At 36.5% G+C, this 18227-nt stretch overlaps 1 protein-coding gene across 1 annotated transcript in view; it reads right to left on the bottom strand.

The window, feature by feature from the left end:
- LOC145449020 (peptidyl-prolyl cis-trans isomerase FKBP1A-like) overlaps positions 1–18227 on the bottom strand; it is a 408653-nt gene that overhangs the window by 82885 nt on the left and 307541 nt on the right. The window lies entirely within an intron of this gene.

Genomic DNA, 18227 nt, shown 5'->3' with positions numbered 1-18227 from the left:
CATACATTCAGCGCTATATTTAAGAGTCGAGCGGAATTGCTAATATTACAACTCATATACCACGGGAAAGTGATTGAATAGTTCTACAATGTAAAAGTAATTTCAGAGTATAGTGGGTCTTAGTTTATTCAAAATAAGACCGCAAAGTTGGTCTGTAACGTCGCATTTGAGGCATACGAATATACCAATTGATACGAAAATACCATACATTCAGCGTTATATTTAAGAGTCGAGCGGACTTGCTAATATTACAACTCATATACCACGGGAAAGTGATTGAATAGTTCTACAATATAAAAGTAATTTCAGAGTATAGCGGGTCTTAGTTTATTCAAAATAAGAACGCAAAGATGGCCTGTAACGTCGCATTTGAGGCATACGAATATACCAATTGATACGAAAATACCATACATTCAGCGCTATATTTAGGAGTCGAGCGGACTTGCTAATATTACAACTCATATACCAAAGGAAAGTGATTGAATAGTTCTACAATATAAAAGTAATTTCAGAGTATAGCGGGTCTTAGTTTATTCAAAATAAGAACGCAAAGATGGCCTGTAACGTCGCATTTGAGGCATACGAATATACCAATTGATACGAAAATACCATATATTCAGCGCTATATTTAAGAGTCGAGCGGACTTGCTAATATTACAACTCATATATCACGGGAAAGTGATTGAATAGTTCTACAATATAAAAGTAATTTCATAGTATAGCGGGTCTTAGTTTATTCAAAATAAGAACGCAAAGTTGTTCTGTAACGTCGCATTTGAGGCATACGAATATACCAATTGATACGAAAATACCATACATTCAGCGCTATATTTAAGAGTCGAGCGGACTTGCTAATATTACAACTCATATACCACGGGAAAGTGATTGAATAGTTCTACAATGTAAAAGTAATTTCAGAGTATAGCGGGTCTTAGTTTATTCAAAATAAGAACGCAAAGTTGTTCAGTAACGTCGCATTTGAGGCATACGAATATACCAATTGATACGAAAATACCATACATTCAGCGCTATATTTAAGAGTCGAGCGGACTTGCTAATATTACAACTCATATACCACGGGAAAGTGATTGAATAGTTCAACAATGTAAAAGTAATTTCAGAGTATAGCGGGTCTTAGTTTATTCAAAATAAGAACGCAAAGTTGTTCTGTAACGTCGCATTTGAGGCATACGAATATACCAATTGATACGAAAATACCATACATTCAGCGCTATATTTAAGAGTCGAGCGGACTTGCTAATATTACAACTCATATACCACGGGAAAGTGATTGAATAGTTCTACAATGTAAAAGTAATTTCAGAGTATAGCGGGTCTTAGTTTATTCAAAATAAGAACGCAAAGTTGTTCTGTAACGTCGCACTTGAGGCATACGAATATACCAATTGATACGAAAATACCATACATTCAGCGCTATATTTAAGAGTCGAGCGGACTTGCTGATATTACAACTCATATACCACGGGAAAGTGATTGAATAGTTCTACAATATAAAAGTAATTTCAGAGTATAGCGGGTCTTAGTTTATTCAAAATAAGAACGCAAAGATGGTCTGTAACGTCGCATTTGAGGCATACGAATATTCCAATTGATACGAAAATACCATACATTCAGCGCTATATTTAAGAGTCGAGCGGACTTGCTGATATTACAACTCATATACCACGGGAAAGTGATTGAATAGTTCTACAATGTAAAAGTAATTTCAGAGTATAGCGGGTCTTAGTTTATTCAAAATAAGAACGCAAAGTTGTTCAGTAACGTCGCATTTGAGGCATACGAATATACCAATTGATACGAAAATACCATACATTCAGCGCTATATTTAAGAGTCGAGCGGACTTGCTAATATTACAACTCATATACCACGGGAAAGTGATTGAATAGTTAAACAATGTAAAAGTAATTTCAGAGTATAGCGGGTCTTAGTTTATTCAAAATAAGAACGCAAAGTTGTTCTGTAACGTCGCATTTGAGGCATACGAATATACCAATTGATACGAAAATACCATACATTCAGCGCTATATTTAAGAGTCGAGCGGACTTGCTAATATTACAACTCATATACCACGGGAAAGTGATTGAATAGTTCTACAATATAAAAGTAATTTCAGAGTATAGCGGGTCTTAGTTTATTCAAAATAAGAACGCAAAGATGGCCTGTAACGTCGCATTTGAGGCATACGAATATACCAATTGATACGAAAATACCATACATTCAGCGCTATATTTAGGAGTCGAGCGGACTTGCTAATATTACAACTCATATACCAAAGGAAAGTGATTGAATAGTTCTACAATATAAAAGTAATTTCAGAGTATAGCGGGTCTTAGTTTATTCAAAATAAGAACGCAAAGATGGCCTGTAACGTCGCATTTGAGGCATACGAATATACCAATTGATACGAAAATACCATATATTCAGCGCTATATTTAAGAGTCGAGCGGACTTGCTAATATTACAACTCATATATCACGGGAAAGTGATTGAATAGTTCTACAATATAAAAGTAATTTCATAGTATAGCGGGTCTTAGTTTATTCAAAATAAGAACGCAAAGTTGTTCTGTAACGTCGCATTTGAGGCATACGAATATACCAATTGATACGAAAATACCATACATTCAGCGCTATATTTAAGAGTCGAGCGGACTTGCTAATATTACAACTCATATACCACGGGAAAGTGATTGAATAGTTCTACAATGTAAAAGTAATTTCAGAGTATAGCGGGTCTTAGTTTATTCAAAATAAGAACGCAAAGTTGTTCAGTAACGTCGCATTTGAGGCATACGAATATACCAATTGATACGAAAATACCATACATTCAGCGCTATATTTAAGAGTCGAGCGGACTTGCTAATATTACAACTCATATACCACGGGAAAGTGATTGAATAGTTCAACAATGTAAAAGTAATTTCAGAGTATAGCGGGTCTTAGTTTATTCAAAATAAGAACGCAAAGTTGTTCTGTAACGTCGCATTTGAGGCATACGAATATACCAATTGATACGAAAATACCATACATTCAGCGCTATATTTAAGAGTCGAGCGGACTTGCTAATATTACAACTCATATACCACGGGAAAGTGATTGAATAGTTCTACAATGTAAAAGTAATTTCAGAGTATAGCGGGTCTTAGTTTATTCAAAATAAGAACGCAAAGTTGTTCTGTAACGTCGCACTTGAGGCATACGAATATACCAATTGATACGAAAATACCATACATTCAGCGCTATATTTAAGAGTCGAGCGGACTTGCTGATATTACAACTCATATACCACGGGAAAGTGATTGAATAGTTCTACAATATAAAAGTAATTTCAGAGTATAGCGGGTCTTAGTTTATTCAAAATAAGAACGCAAAGATGGTCTGTAACGTCGCATTTGAGGCATACGAATATTCCAATTGATACGAAAATACCATACATTCAGCGCTATATTTAAGAGTCGAGCGGACTTGCTGATATTACAACTCATATACCACGGGAAAGTGATTGAATAGTTCTACAATGTAAAAGTAATTTCAGAGTATAGCGGGTCTTAGTTTATTCAAAATAAGAACGCAAAGTTGTTCAGTAACGTCGCATTTGAGGCATACGAATATACCAATTGATACGAAAATACCATACATTCAGCGCTATATTTAAGAGTCGAGCGGACTTGCTAATATTACAACTCATATACCACGGGAAAGTGATTGAATAGTTAAACAATGTAAAAGTAATTTCAGAGTATAGCGGGTCTTAGTTTATTCAAAATAAGAACGCAAAGTTGTTCTGTAACGTCGCATTTGAGGCATACGAATATACCAATTGATACGAAAATACCATACATTCAGCGCTATATTTAAGAGTCGAGCGGACTTGCTAATATTACAACTCATATACCACGGGAAAGTGATTGAATAGTTCTACAATGTAAAAGTAATTTCAGAGTATAGCGGGTCTTAGTTTATTCAAAATAAGAACGCAAAGTTGTTCTGTAACGTCGCACTTGAGGCATACGAATATACCAATTGATACGAAAATACCATACATTCAGCGCTATATTTAAGAGTCGAGCGGACTTGCTGATATTACAACTCATATACCACGGGAAAGTGATTGAATAGTTCTACAATATAAAAGTAATTTCAGAGTATAGCGGGTCTTAGTTTATTCAAAATAAGAACGCAAAGATGGTCTGTAACGTCGCATTTGAGGCATACGAATATTCCAATTGATACGAAAATACCATACATTCAGCGCTGTATTTAAGAGTCGAGCGGACTTGCTAATATTACAACTCATATATCACGGGAAAGTGATTGAATAGTTCTACAATATAAAAGTAATTTCAGAGTATAGCGGGTCTTAGTTTATTCAAAATAAGAACGCAAAGTTGTTCAGTAACGTCGCATTTGAGGCATACGAATATACCAATTGATACGAAAATACCATACATTCAGCGCTATATTTAAGAGTCGAGCGGACTTGCTAATATTACAACTCATATACCACGGGAAAGTGATTGAATAGTTCAACAATGTAAAAGTAATTTCAGAGTATAGCGGGTCTTAGTTTATTCAAAATAAGAACGCAAAGTTGTTCTGTAACGTCGCATTTGAGGCATACGAATATACCAATTGATACGAAAATACCATACATTCAGCGCTATATTTAAGAGTCGAGCGGACTTGCTAATATTACAACTCATATACCACGGGAAAGTGATTGAATAGTTCTACAATGTAAAAGTAATTTCAGAGTATAGCGGGTCTTAGTTTATTCAAAATAAGAACGCAAAGTTGTTCTGTAACGTCGCACTTGAGGCATACGAATATACCAATTGATACGAAAATACCATACATTCAGCGCTATATTTAAGAGTCGAGCGGACTTGCTGATATTACAACTCATATACCACGGGAAAGTGATTGAATAGTTCTACAATATAAAAGTAATTTAAGAGTATAGCGGGTCTTAGTTTATTCAAAATAAGAACGCAAAGATGGTCTGTAACGTCGCATTTGAGGCATACGAATATTCCAATTGATACGAAAATACCATACATTCAGCGCTATATTTAAGAGTCGAGCGGACTTGCTAATATTACAACTCATATATCACGGGAAAGTGATTGAATAGTTCTACAATATAAAAGTAATTTCAGAGTATAGCGGGTCTTAGTTTATTTAAAATAAGAACGCAAAGTTGTTCTGTAACGTCGCATTTGAGGCATACGAATATACCAATTGATACGAAATCACCATACATTCAGCGCTATATTTAAGAGTCGAGCGGAATTGCTAATATTACAACTCATATACCACGGGAAAGTGATTGAATAGTTCTACAATGTAAAAGTAATTTCAGAGTATAGTGGGTCTTAGTTTATTCAAAATAAGACCGCAAAGTCGGTCTGTAACGTCGCATTTGAGGCATACGAATATACTAATTGATACGAAAATACCATACATTCAGCGCTATATTTAAGAGTCGAGCGGAATTGCTAATATTACAACTCATATACCACGGGAAAGTGATTGAATAGTTCTACAATATAAAAGTAATTTCAGAGTATAGCGGGTCTTAGTTTATTCAAAATAAGAACGCAAAGATGGTCTGTAACGTCGCATTTGAGGCATACGAAAATACCAATTGATACGAAAATACCATACATTCAGCGCTATATTTAAGAGTCGAGCGGACTTGCTAATATTACAACTCATATATCACGGGAAAGTGATTGAATAGTTCTACAATATAAAAGTAATTTCAGAGTATAGCGGGTCTTAGTTTATTCAAAATAAGAACGCAAAGTTGTTCTGTAACGTCGCATTTGAGGCATACGAATATACCAATTGATACGAAAATACCATACATTCAGCGCTATATTTAAGAGTCGAGCGGAATTGCTAATATTACAACTCATATATCACGGGAAAGTGATTGAATAGTTCTACAATGAAAAAGTAATTTCAGAGTATAGCGGGTCTTAGTTTATTCAAAATAAGAACGCAAAGATGGTCTGTAACGTCGCATTTGAGGCATACGAATATACCAATTGATACGAAAATACCACACATTCAGCGCTATATTTAAGAGTCGAGCAGACTTGCTAATATTACAACTCATATACCACGGGAAAGTGATTGAATAGTTCTACAATATAAAAGTAATTTCAGAGTATAGCGGGTCTTAGTTCATTCAAAATAAGAACGCAAAGATGGTCTGTAACGTCGCATTTGAGGCATACGAATATACCAATTGATACAAAAATACCATACATTCAGCGCTATATTTAAGAGTCGAGCGGACTTGCTGATATTACAACTCATATACCACGGGAAAGTGATTGAATAGTTCTACAATATAAAAGTAATTTCAGAGTATAGCGGGTCTTAGTTTATTCAAAATAAGAACGCAAAGATGGTCTGTAAGGTCGCATTTGAGGTATACGAATATACCAATTGATACCAAAATACCATACATTCAGCGCTATATTTAAGAGTCGAGCAGACTTGCTAATATTACAACTCATACACCACGGGAAAGTGGTTGAATAGTTCTACAATGTAAAAGTAATTTCAGAGTATAGCGGGTCTTAGTTTATTCAAAATAAGAACGCAAAGTTGTTCTGTAACGTCGCATTTGAGGCATACGAATATACCAATTGATACGAAAATACCATACATTCAGCGCTATATTTAAGAGTCGAGCGGACTTGCTAATATTACAACTCATATATCACGGGAAAGTGATTGAATAGTTCTACAATATAAAAGTAATTTCAGAGTATAGCGGGTCTTAGTTTATTCAAAATAAGAACGCAAAGTTGTTCTGTAACGTCGCATTTGAGGCATACGAATATACCAATTGATACGAAAATACCCTACATTCAGCGCTATATTTAAGAGTCGAGCGGACTTGCTAATATTACAACTCATATACCACGGGAAAGTGATTGAATAGTTCTACAATGTAAAAGTAATTTCAGAGTATAGCGGGTCTTAGTTTATTCAAAATAAGAACGCAAAGTTGTTCTGTAACGTCGCATTTGAGGCATACGAAAGTAGTAGTATAGATCGGTCGCGAACGGCTATGGGCTCTTATGGGTGCGGCGGCACGGTGCCGCGAAAACTCGTGGTGGCACGGTGACCCTTATCTCCTATGGGTGCGGTGGCACGGTGCCATTGTGTCTTATGGCGGGGGTGGCACGGTTACCTTTTCAGGTATAGGCTGCGGCGGCACGGTGTCGTGAAAACTCGTGGTGGCATGGTTACCTTTTCAGGTATAGGCTGCGGCGGCACGGTGCCGCGAAAATTCATGGTGGCATGGTTACCTGTTCAGTATAGGCGCGGTGACATGGTGACCTTTCGGGTAGAGATGATTTGACTAACGTTGTGGGTATAGGCGGCGGCGGCACGGTGTTGAATATGTATTAGGTATAGTAAATAGTCACGTGATTGATTCTTAGTTAATGTGTATATTACAAATTATTATATATGACCAATTTGAAGTAATCCCAACGTTTACGGTGAGTGTGGTATAATATATCGTTATTCTTATGGCCGCGGCGGTGATTCGTACTTTCGGGTATAGACTGCGGGCGGCATGTCGTACTTTTAGCAAAAAAGGGTGTGAAATAGTTTGCTAAATCTAGGAATCAGTCGGTTGGTAATTAGTTTACCACGGAGCCGGCGTAGACGGCGTTTCCAATACCAACAATAGCCGCGTTCACATATTAACACTCCAAATAGGTGTGAAATAGTTTGCAAACCCTGCGATCGCTGACAAGATAATGTCTCAGACATACGCGACTTGATGTTACAGGCATATCGATCGCTCACGCGGTGAAATTTTCGTAAGCAGTTTGTCACAGAACTTGATTTCACTCGTAAAGATTTAATAAGTAACGAATAACAGACCGCCAGTGTCGGTAACTTGAATAGCGACAAATTGTCACTTATTTCTACTCTAACCCTAATCCTTTGTGAAGTGTACGCTTATTCAAAAAGGTGCGAAATAATTCTAAAATCCTACGATCGCTCACAAGATAACACCTATAAGACATAACCATCTCTCGTGACTTGTGGTTACATGCATTGCAATCGCTACAATGTAATATGTTGGTAGTTTGGTGCAGAACTGGATTTCACGAGTCTGATATAATATGAATATTACCTATTAAGTAATAAGCACCGAATAACAGAACCGTCGCAGACGGTGACTTGAATATCCAAGATTTGATACTTTCCGCGATCGCTATATGTTTCACGTTCACTTTAGTTGTATGACAAGAATCATGCGAATATTCAAGCAATGTATCAATTTGACAACTTGAAATGAAACTTACTACACAGCTCAAGTTGATTCGTATCTGAATGTGTTAATCCGGTACAATTCTAATTAATTTGAGAAATCTTTTTAACGTGATCTTTTGATTCGATCGTAACCTGAATATTACTGACGCCGACTTTCAGTCACATTGAATTATTCACACATTCGCGCCGCTGTTTTCACGCCTATAGAATCAATACCAACTATAACTCTACAAGAATCAAGAATCACAAGTATGTGCATTATACAGTTATTGTCGTTGTCAACTTCAAATCAAACTCTTAATACAAACACGCATCTTATCACTTGTCAACTCTATCATGAAAATCCTCGAACCTGTATTATTAAGAATGTTATAGTACGGCGTCGGAATCCACTCGCGAGATGTACTAAAGGTAAATTGAGATCACCCAAAATGAAATATTTGGACTTTGACATAGTCTGAATTGCAATAGATTGACAAACATGACTACCAACTTTCAACCCATACATATTTAGAGATTATGCGCATGTTGATTTGAAACAAGTAATGACCATACAACTCTATTCACGACTGAGTTTTCCGTTTGTCAAATAGAGTTTCAGTAAATAATTTCACTATACTATCATGATATTCAAATGTGTTACTACACACAATAGAATCAATCAATGAAATAGCACCTGTTGTAAATATTTCTTACTTGACAACCACTTGTACATACCGCGATCGAGTTGCGACACGATGAGTTAAATCGGAATATTTCCATCTATTTGTCGAAACCTTGTACAAGCTATCTGGTTATTTTTTCGTTGCAATTGAGTTAACGGAAATAGTATTACGTCTCGACATCTTACCATCTTACCATACTCCAAAAAGCCAACAAGGAAAAACCTTGTCAAGTAAATCGTTTGTAACTCACCCAATCAACTCAAACAGTATCAGTATGAAAACAGTCAAGCATACACGAGTCCATACAATCGCTACAATCTAAAATCCATAGCAAGTTCGGTTTTAGGCATATACCGTCAGTCAACTCGTCTTTTTTGTTCAACTGTAAAAGTCGTTACTATTCTGCGAGACAAAGAAATTACTATGCAGTATATTTTGTAAGATAAAAGTAATTACTTCTCGGTGCCGGCGACTTGAGATTAACATAATATGTTTGAGTATGCGAGATTTGAAAGTCTGCCCAACATGTTGAGAATTCCTTTCTTACAATCGAACGCAGGTGTTATATTGAAAATTATCATGATGTAAACATAAGGATTGACACATTGATTTGACATATGTAATAGTTGATCATTACTTGATTATTAAATTATTTGCGTTAATTAGACCCAGCGTTGTGGTAAAGATTATTGTGACAGCAACAAACTTTTCAGTACCATTGTTATTAACATATTGAGTTGTAAACTATGTGTGTCTAAAATGTTCTCGATTGGAAAATTATTCAGCCTTGGTGCAAACCACGCAGTGTATTGTGGATATCAGGAAATATTTTACAAATGTAATTGTCTCCACTAACCATGACTAAAGATGAAACAACAATTTCCTTTGTTGAACAATAACCGGTACAATACTTTATCATCGTAATCAGCAGTGAGAATTGAAACACTTTCACACATTATCCGGTGTCAAGATATCACACTAGGTGAATTGACATATCGCCGCTTGATTAATACCTAATCCATTCGCACCATTTCACATACTTTGATCATTACAAAAGTAAATTGGAATATGTTTGCTAGATGCATTCAATTCAGCTAGAAATGTCTGGTACACAACAATCGTAATATCAAGGAAGTACTTGCTACGCTGTAATTCACTTAACGTGTTTTGCATTGTTGGTCGTTTGTAGGATTGTTTGTTTTGGAACCCCCAAATAATAATTCCCGACATGAAATTAAACGCTGAAAGTCGTTACCATCACAATGAAACAATTTGTACGATGTTTGCCAAATGTATCCTATAGTTAGGTGTACTAGAATTATTTGTCTAACACATACACCGACAATGCAACCGAAAATTTTTCCGTTGTCATTCACTAAAGTAAATGTCATCACAATACTCTGTCACTAAAAGACGTTACTTGTATGTGATTGAATCCCTAGCAACTCACTAAACCGAACTCCAAATAAATTTTACTCACTCGACGGATATGAAACAGCGTCGCTTAATCGGTCTACATCGTTTTTCTAAATGTAAATCATATCCACCCAGCAGAAAACAATTTTCACTCGCTTGGTAATGAAACCGAAGTCCCCATTTGATATTTTATTTTTGGTCAAATACTTTGCAATGAACACATTTGAGTGGCTGAGCTTTACATCATCAAGCTGTCATCTGTAAATCAAGATTACATCCAACTTGTAACTGTATCCTTTAACTACCGGGTTGCATCAGTTTGCTATTTTTGTCATTTAGTGACTGCTGAACATACCAAACGATACACATTCACTTACGAAATACTGTGTTGATCGTAATTTCCATCATCGTGACAATCGAAGTACATTTGTTTCGAGTTCATAACAACCGACTTTTCTATGACATGATGAATTTTTGAAAAGTTTAGAAGATTGGTGCACCTCGCGAAAAATAATATACTACTCATATTGATACTGTTACTCCATTGACCGGTATTTTCAAACGAGTCGATTTTCAACCGAGCAAAATTTATTACTTGAGTTGTCCCGCTTACTATATTTAAATGTAAACTCACCCGTCTTTCAAAACCACAACAAACAATGATAAAAAGTACACAAGCAAGCACAACAAGTTTTACTTTTGTAGGACACTAATTATTATTCCACGCATCTCATTTCATACTAAGTGTATATGAAAGATATTCATGGTACACGAAAATATTCGATATCCCATGCTACGAACATACGCAATGATTGGTGACGCTTTCACACTATTTCGATTTAGTGTAACAAAAACAACAACAACAACAATTTTCACTCTCTTGACTTATGAAAACAACAGACGAACCTTCATTCAATATTTTGTTTTTGTCAACTAGTTACTTTTTCATGAGACCCCCGCAACTCTTACAAAAGTACGAAAGATATTTACATCACACAAAGTAATCAACTTTCCTCGATATTTTCACATTACGAAACTAAAGAATAGTTGGTTTGACTCTACAAACTGTTTCGTTACCTCAAGACCTTTATTGTCTGAATGGTTGTCCAATTGTCCAAATAGTTCAACACAGCACTAGTACCAACAGTAACATCAGAGTTGTTTACACAAAATAGTTTGTATGTGCGCAGTATGCGAATACCACGTGTAAGTCCAGCACAATTGTAGTATCCAGCTGAGATTAGTTAACACCAATTTATTACAACGGAGCCACGTAAACTTTCGTGAATGTAAGGCATACTCACTTCTCGATATTCTGTCAATGTCATAGCAATAAACCAACTACTCCAAAAACAGAGTACATATGTTTTCTAGTTACGGTGCTTACATCTTACACACAAATCAATCTACTTTGCTAACGAAAAGCGCTGTGTCATCACATGATTATCCTCACAACAACCAGTAGATGGAGCTGTATTAAAATGTTCCTAACCCCTTGCACACCAGTGACAAATTGTTGTTCAGCGTCAAGTCCCCATGTTGAAGCGTACATTAAAACAGCGCAATTCAATTAAAACCACGAATCTGTTTTCATTTCCTCACAAACTACCACATACAGAAAAGTAAATTTTATTTTCCCAACACATACTTGTAACCAATCGCTTTCATTAAACACACAACTCCATAAAAGTATTTACTTCCTACAACATAGACATTCCGATGTAGTCAAGAAATATTTTTATTAATCAAAATCATCGACTTCTGTTTACGGCGTTAGTGTGTGCATGTCATACATTAAGGTCCGTATTAAAATGCAAACGACACGACTGAATGTCAGGAGATAGAAGTCTATCGCATAGATTTACATGTGGTCTTCGCTACGGTTTCAAAAAACGAATCATCTCTTTTGCATTGATCGAGACCGAGCAAGTTAGTTAATGGCAATGATTGTGTTTGTCATATGTGAATAATAGGGTTACTGTCAAATCTACATACAACAACCTTCTGGCACTCATAATAGCGATTTCATTCTCTCCCTTCGTAATTGTATACTCACGACAAGTATATTGTACAACTCGACAGCTACGTTTAACAAGACCAACGACACTGAGCCCACGACGTTTACCTGTGTAAAATTACCACTTTCACTTGACAGTCCATCGTTTACCTGACTAAACATATCACTTTCCTTTGGAGATCTGACGTTTACCCAGAGTAACAAACCTTTTTCGCTTGGAAATATATATTTTCCCTGGGTTACAAACCTTTTTCACTTGGAAATATATTTTTTCTCTGATCAACAAACCATTTTAACTCGGTAGTCCGTCGTTTACCTGAGTAAAAATATCATTTTCACTTGGAAAAATACTTTTACCTAGAGTAACTAATCATTTTCTTTTAGAAATATATTTTCTCCCTGGGTAAAAAACTCTTTTCGTTTGGAAAACTATCATTTACCTGAGTACCAATACAGTTTTCACTTGGAAATCTATCTTTTACCTGGGTAACAATACCATTTTCATTTTAAAATCTGACAAACACTCCTGACAATTTGATATTTTTGTATATTGTTACAGCGGATAGCGACAAAATATACACCAACAACAACTCCAATACATTTGTGTAATCGCATATTCAGTTGTGCTGATGCAACTGATCAAAATCATCGGTTACCCACATGCAATGTGCTGTTGTACATCTACGTTTATGTTTTTGGAAAATTGGACAATAGGCTTCGATAGTTCTGTGATGTCCGGGCTCGTGCTTTGGATTTTCCAGAGTCAAAATGTCTGAATCAAACACCTCCTTGACGATGGTTGGTATGTGGATAACGGTGTTCGGAAAACGGTTGGATTTATGTCACCCATCGCGATAACAATTCCAGGTCGAGTTTTCCCCCGCGTGTTTACTATATTGTGTCTTTATTGGTCATGTATGTCTCGACATTCAGTTTGAAATCGGAAACCCTGATAAAGTATGTAACCGGATCCGGATATCAGCTCTGAATCGATAAACCAATGAACAATGTTCAAAGTAAACATGTTACACCCTGTGTTTCCACGAAAAAATACCATCCAGACATACGTCGCGCTTGTTTGCCCACATCAGTATACGCGTAAATGGAGGTGTGTGACATTGCATGCAATGTGTTGGTATACAAACATCGATTCACAGACATTATCATAGCCGGTAGTTTTGATGTAGATCGAATGTCATCACACCCGATAACAATGTCATACCAATAAGCCACATTGCAATGACTCTGAGTCAATCTGAAGCATGACATACATACACACAAACATGGAACCGTAACATGGGTTATTCGCACGACGGTGAAAGTGAACTATACAGCGTATACCAATAGAGCGTTCACAGTCGAATATGCGAACCACGCACAATCACATACCCTGGTTTTTGTTGGATATGTACGAAACCAATAAATCGATACATTTCTGTTCCTTCTACGTCAATAATACAAGCGTCATTCCAATGCATCGTTCGAATGTAAGGTTCGTCGGGTGTAAAATCCATGTCAAATAACACCAAAGTGTGCTTTCCGTGTTTTATTATTTCCACCGACGCTTCTTGTCTGTGTCGTAACACTATGGTGTGGGGAGTTGAAAAACGGTGGATTCTGAAACGGATTGACATGACCAACAGAATCGACGTCAATAGACTTGTGACGATGTCGTTTCAAAATGATACCGATCTCTTGTGGCGACGACCGTTTCGAAATGTCACCGGACGAACTGGACCCTTACGATGATGTGTTTTATGATTGCGTGTGAAATCGCGAGGTAGTGTTCTATTGTGGTGTACGATTGCAGTCTTCATTCCACAGAAACACACCTTATTGGATCACAGTATCAGTCCGAGATTTGCAGAATCACTGTTCACGATATTTATCTGGAGTCGTTATGTGGGAGTAGTGACATCCATGCATCGTGTGAAAGACTGATCGCAATCATTTCGAGCACCCGTGATTCGATAGTTCACCTTGGTCAAACGCTCCAGTCTCAGCAGAAAACTTCGGTGTCGACAACACTATGGATATTGACCGATGTATCCAATTGGTCTGGGTGGTCTGTCCGGAGATAGGGCCATGACTATCTTGTAATGTTACAACACGATAACACCATCGAGTAAATCAGTGAACGGTGCCGAAATATCGATGTAATAGCGCGGACTCAGAGTCATTGCAATGTGCCTTATTGGTATGACATTGTTATCGGGTGTGATGACATTCGATCTACATCAAAACTACCGGCTATGATAATGTCTGTGAATCGATGTTTGTATACCAACACATTGCATGCAATGTCACACACCTCCATTTACGCGTATACTGATGTGGGCAAACAAGCGCGACGTATGTCTGGATGGTATTTTTTCGTGGAAACACAGGGTGTAACATGTTTACTTTGAACATTGTTCATTGGTTTATCGATTCAGAGCTGATATCCGGATCCGGTTACATACTTTATCAGGGTTTCCGATTTCAAACTGAATGTCGAGACATACATGACCAATAAAGACACAATATAGTAAACACGCGGGGGAAAACTCGACCTGGAATTGTTATCGCGATGGGTGACATAAATCCAACCGTTTTCCGAACACCGTTATCCACATACCAACCATCGTCAAGGAGGTGTTTGATTCAGACATTTTGACTCTGGAAAATCCAAAGCACGAGCCCGGACATCACAGAACTATCGAAGCCTATTGTCCAATTTTCCAAAAACATAAACGTAGATGTACAACAGCACATTGCATGTGGGTAACCGATGATTTTGATCAGTTGCATCAGCACAACTGAATATGCGATTACACAAATGTATTGGAGTTGTTGTTGGTGTATATTTTGTCGCTATCCGCTGTAACAATATACAAAAATATCAAATTGTCAGGAGTGTTTGTCAGATTTTAAAATGAAAATGGTATTGTTACCCAGGTAAAAGATAGATTTCCAAGTGAAAACTGTATTGGTACTCAGGTAAATGATAGTTTTCCAAACGAAAAGAGTTTTTTACCCAGGGAGAAAATATATTTCTAAAAGAAAATGATTAGTTACTCTAGGTAAAAGTATTTTTCCAAGTGAAAATGATATTTTTACTCAGGTAAACGACGGACTACCGAGTTAAAATGGTTTGTTGATCAGAGAAAAAATATATTTCCAAGTGAAAAAGGTTTGTAACCCAGGGAAAATATATATTTCCAAGCGAAAAAGGTTTGTTACTCTGGGTAAACGTCAGATCTCCAAAGGAAAGTGATATGTTTAGTCAGGTAAACGATGGACTGTCAAGTGAAAGTGGTAATTTTACACAGGTAAACGTCGTGGGCTCAGTGTCGTTGGTCTTGTTAAACGTAGCTGTCGAGTTGTACAATATACTTGTCGTGAGTATACAATTACGAAGGGAGAGAATGAAATCGCTATTATGAGTGCCAGAAGGTTGTTGTATGTAGATTTGACAGTAACCCTATTATTCACATATGACAAACACAATCATTGCCATTAACTAACTTGCTCGGTCTCGATCAATGCAAAAGAGATGATTCGTTTTTTGAAACCGTAGCGAAGACCACATGTAAATCTATGCGATAGACTTCTATCTCCTGACATTCAGTCGTGTCGTTTGCATTTTAATACGGACCTTAATGTATGACATGCACACACTAACGCCGTAAACAGAAGTCGATGATTTTGATTAATAAAAATATTTCTTGACTACATCGGAATGTCTATGTTGTAGGAAGTAAATACTTTTATGGAGTTGTGTGTTTAATGAAAGCGATTGGTTACAAGTATGTGTTGGGAAAATAAAATTTACTTTTCTGTATGTGGTAGTTTGTGAGGAAATGAAAACAGATTCGTGGTTTTAATTGAATTGCGCTGTTTTAATGTACGCTTCAACATGGGGACTTGACGCTGAACAACAATTTGTCACTGGTGTGCAAGGGGTTAGGAACATTTTAATACAGCTCCATCTACTGGTTGTTGTGAGGATAATCATGTGATGACACAGCGCTTTTCGTTAGCAAAGTAGATTGATTTGTGTGTAAGATGTAAGCACCGTAACTAGAAAACATATGTACTCTGTTTTTGGAGTAGTTGGTTTATTGCTATGACATTGACAGAATATCGAGAAGTGAGTATGCCTTACATTCACGAAAGTTTACGTGGCTCCGTTGTAATAAATTGGTGTTAACTAATCTCAGCTGGATACTACAATTGTGCTGGACTTACACGTGGTATTCGCATACTGCGCACATACAAACTATTTTGTGTAAACAACTCTGATGTTACTGTTGGTACTAGTGCTGTGTTGAACTATTTGGACAATTGGACAACCATTCAGACAATAAAGGTCTTGAGGTAACGAAACAGTTTGTAGAGTCAAACCAACTATTCTTTAGTTTCGTAATGTGAAAATATCGAGGAAAGTTGATTACTTTGTGTGATGTAAATATCTTTCGTACTTTTGTAAGAGTTGCGGGGGTCTCATGAAAAAGTAACTAGTTGACAAAAACAAAATATTGAATGAAGGTTCGTCTGTTGTTTTCATAAGTCAAGAGAGTGAAAATTGTTGTTGTTGTTGTTTTTGTTACACTAAATCGAAATAGTGTGAAAGCGTCACCAATCATTGCGTATGTTCGTAGCATGGGATATCGAATATTTTCGTGTACCATGAATATCTTTCATATACACTTAGTATGAAATGAGATGCGTGGAATAATAATTAGTGTCCTACAAAAGTAAAACTTGTTGTGCTTGCTTGTGTACTTTTTATCATTGTTTGTTGTGGTTTTGAAAGACGGGTGAGTTTACATTTAAATATAGTAAGCGGGACAACTCAAGTAATAAATTTTGCTCGGTTGAAAATCGACTCGTTTGAAAATACCGGTCAATGGAGTAACAGTATCAATATGAGTGGTATATTATTTTTCGCGAGGTGCACCAATCTTCTAAACTTTTCAAAAATTCATCATGTCATAGAAAAGTCGGTTGTTATGAACTCGAAACAAATGTACTTCGATTGTCACGATGATGGAAATTACGATCAACACAGTATTTCGTAAGTGAATGTGTATCGTTTGGTATGTTCAGCAGTCACTAAATGACAAAAATAGCAAACTGATGCAACCCGGTAGTTAAAGGATACAGTTACAAGTTGGATGTAATCTTGATTTACAGATGACAGCTTGATGATGTAAAGCTCAGCCACTCAAATGTGTTCATTGCAAAGTATTTGACCAAAAATAAAATATCAAATGGGGACTTCGGTTTCATTACCAAGCGAGTGAAAATTGTTTTCTGCTGGGTGGATATGATTTACATTTAGAAAAACGATGTAGACCGATTAAGCGACGCTGTTTCATATCCGTCGAGTGAGTAAAATTTATTTGGAGTTCGGTTTAGTGAGTTGCTAGGGATTCAATCACATACAAGTAACGTCTTTTAGTGACAGAGTATTGTGATGACATTTACTTTAGTGAATGACAACGGAAAAATTTTCGGTTGCATTGTCGGTGTATGTGTTAGACAAATAATTCTAGTACACCTAACTATAGGATACATTTGGCAAACATCGTACAAATTGTTTCATTGTGATGGTAACGACTTTCAGCGTTTAATTTCATGTCGGGAATTATTATTTGGGGGTTCCAAAACAAACAATCCTACAAACGACCAACAATGCAAAACACGTTAAGTGAATTACAGCGTAGCAAGTACTTCCTTGATATTACGATTGTTGTGTACCAGACATTTCTAGCTGAATTGAATGCATCTAGCAAACATATTCCAATTT

The sequence above is a fragment of the Botryllus schlosseri genome, chromosome 10 (genome assembly GCF_051294905.1).
Source record: "Botryllus schlosseri isolate E-star chromosome 10, Bs_hap1, whole genome shotgun sequence".
NCBI lineage: Eukaryota > Metazoa > Chordata > Ascidiacea > Stolidobranchia > Styelidae > Botryllus > Botryllus schlosseri.
This window is presented reverse-complemented; position numbering and strand designations above follow the sequence as displayed.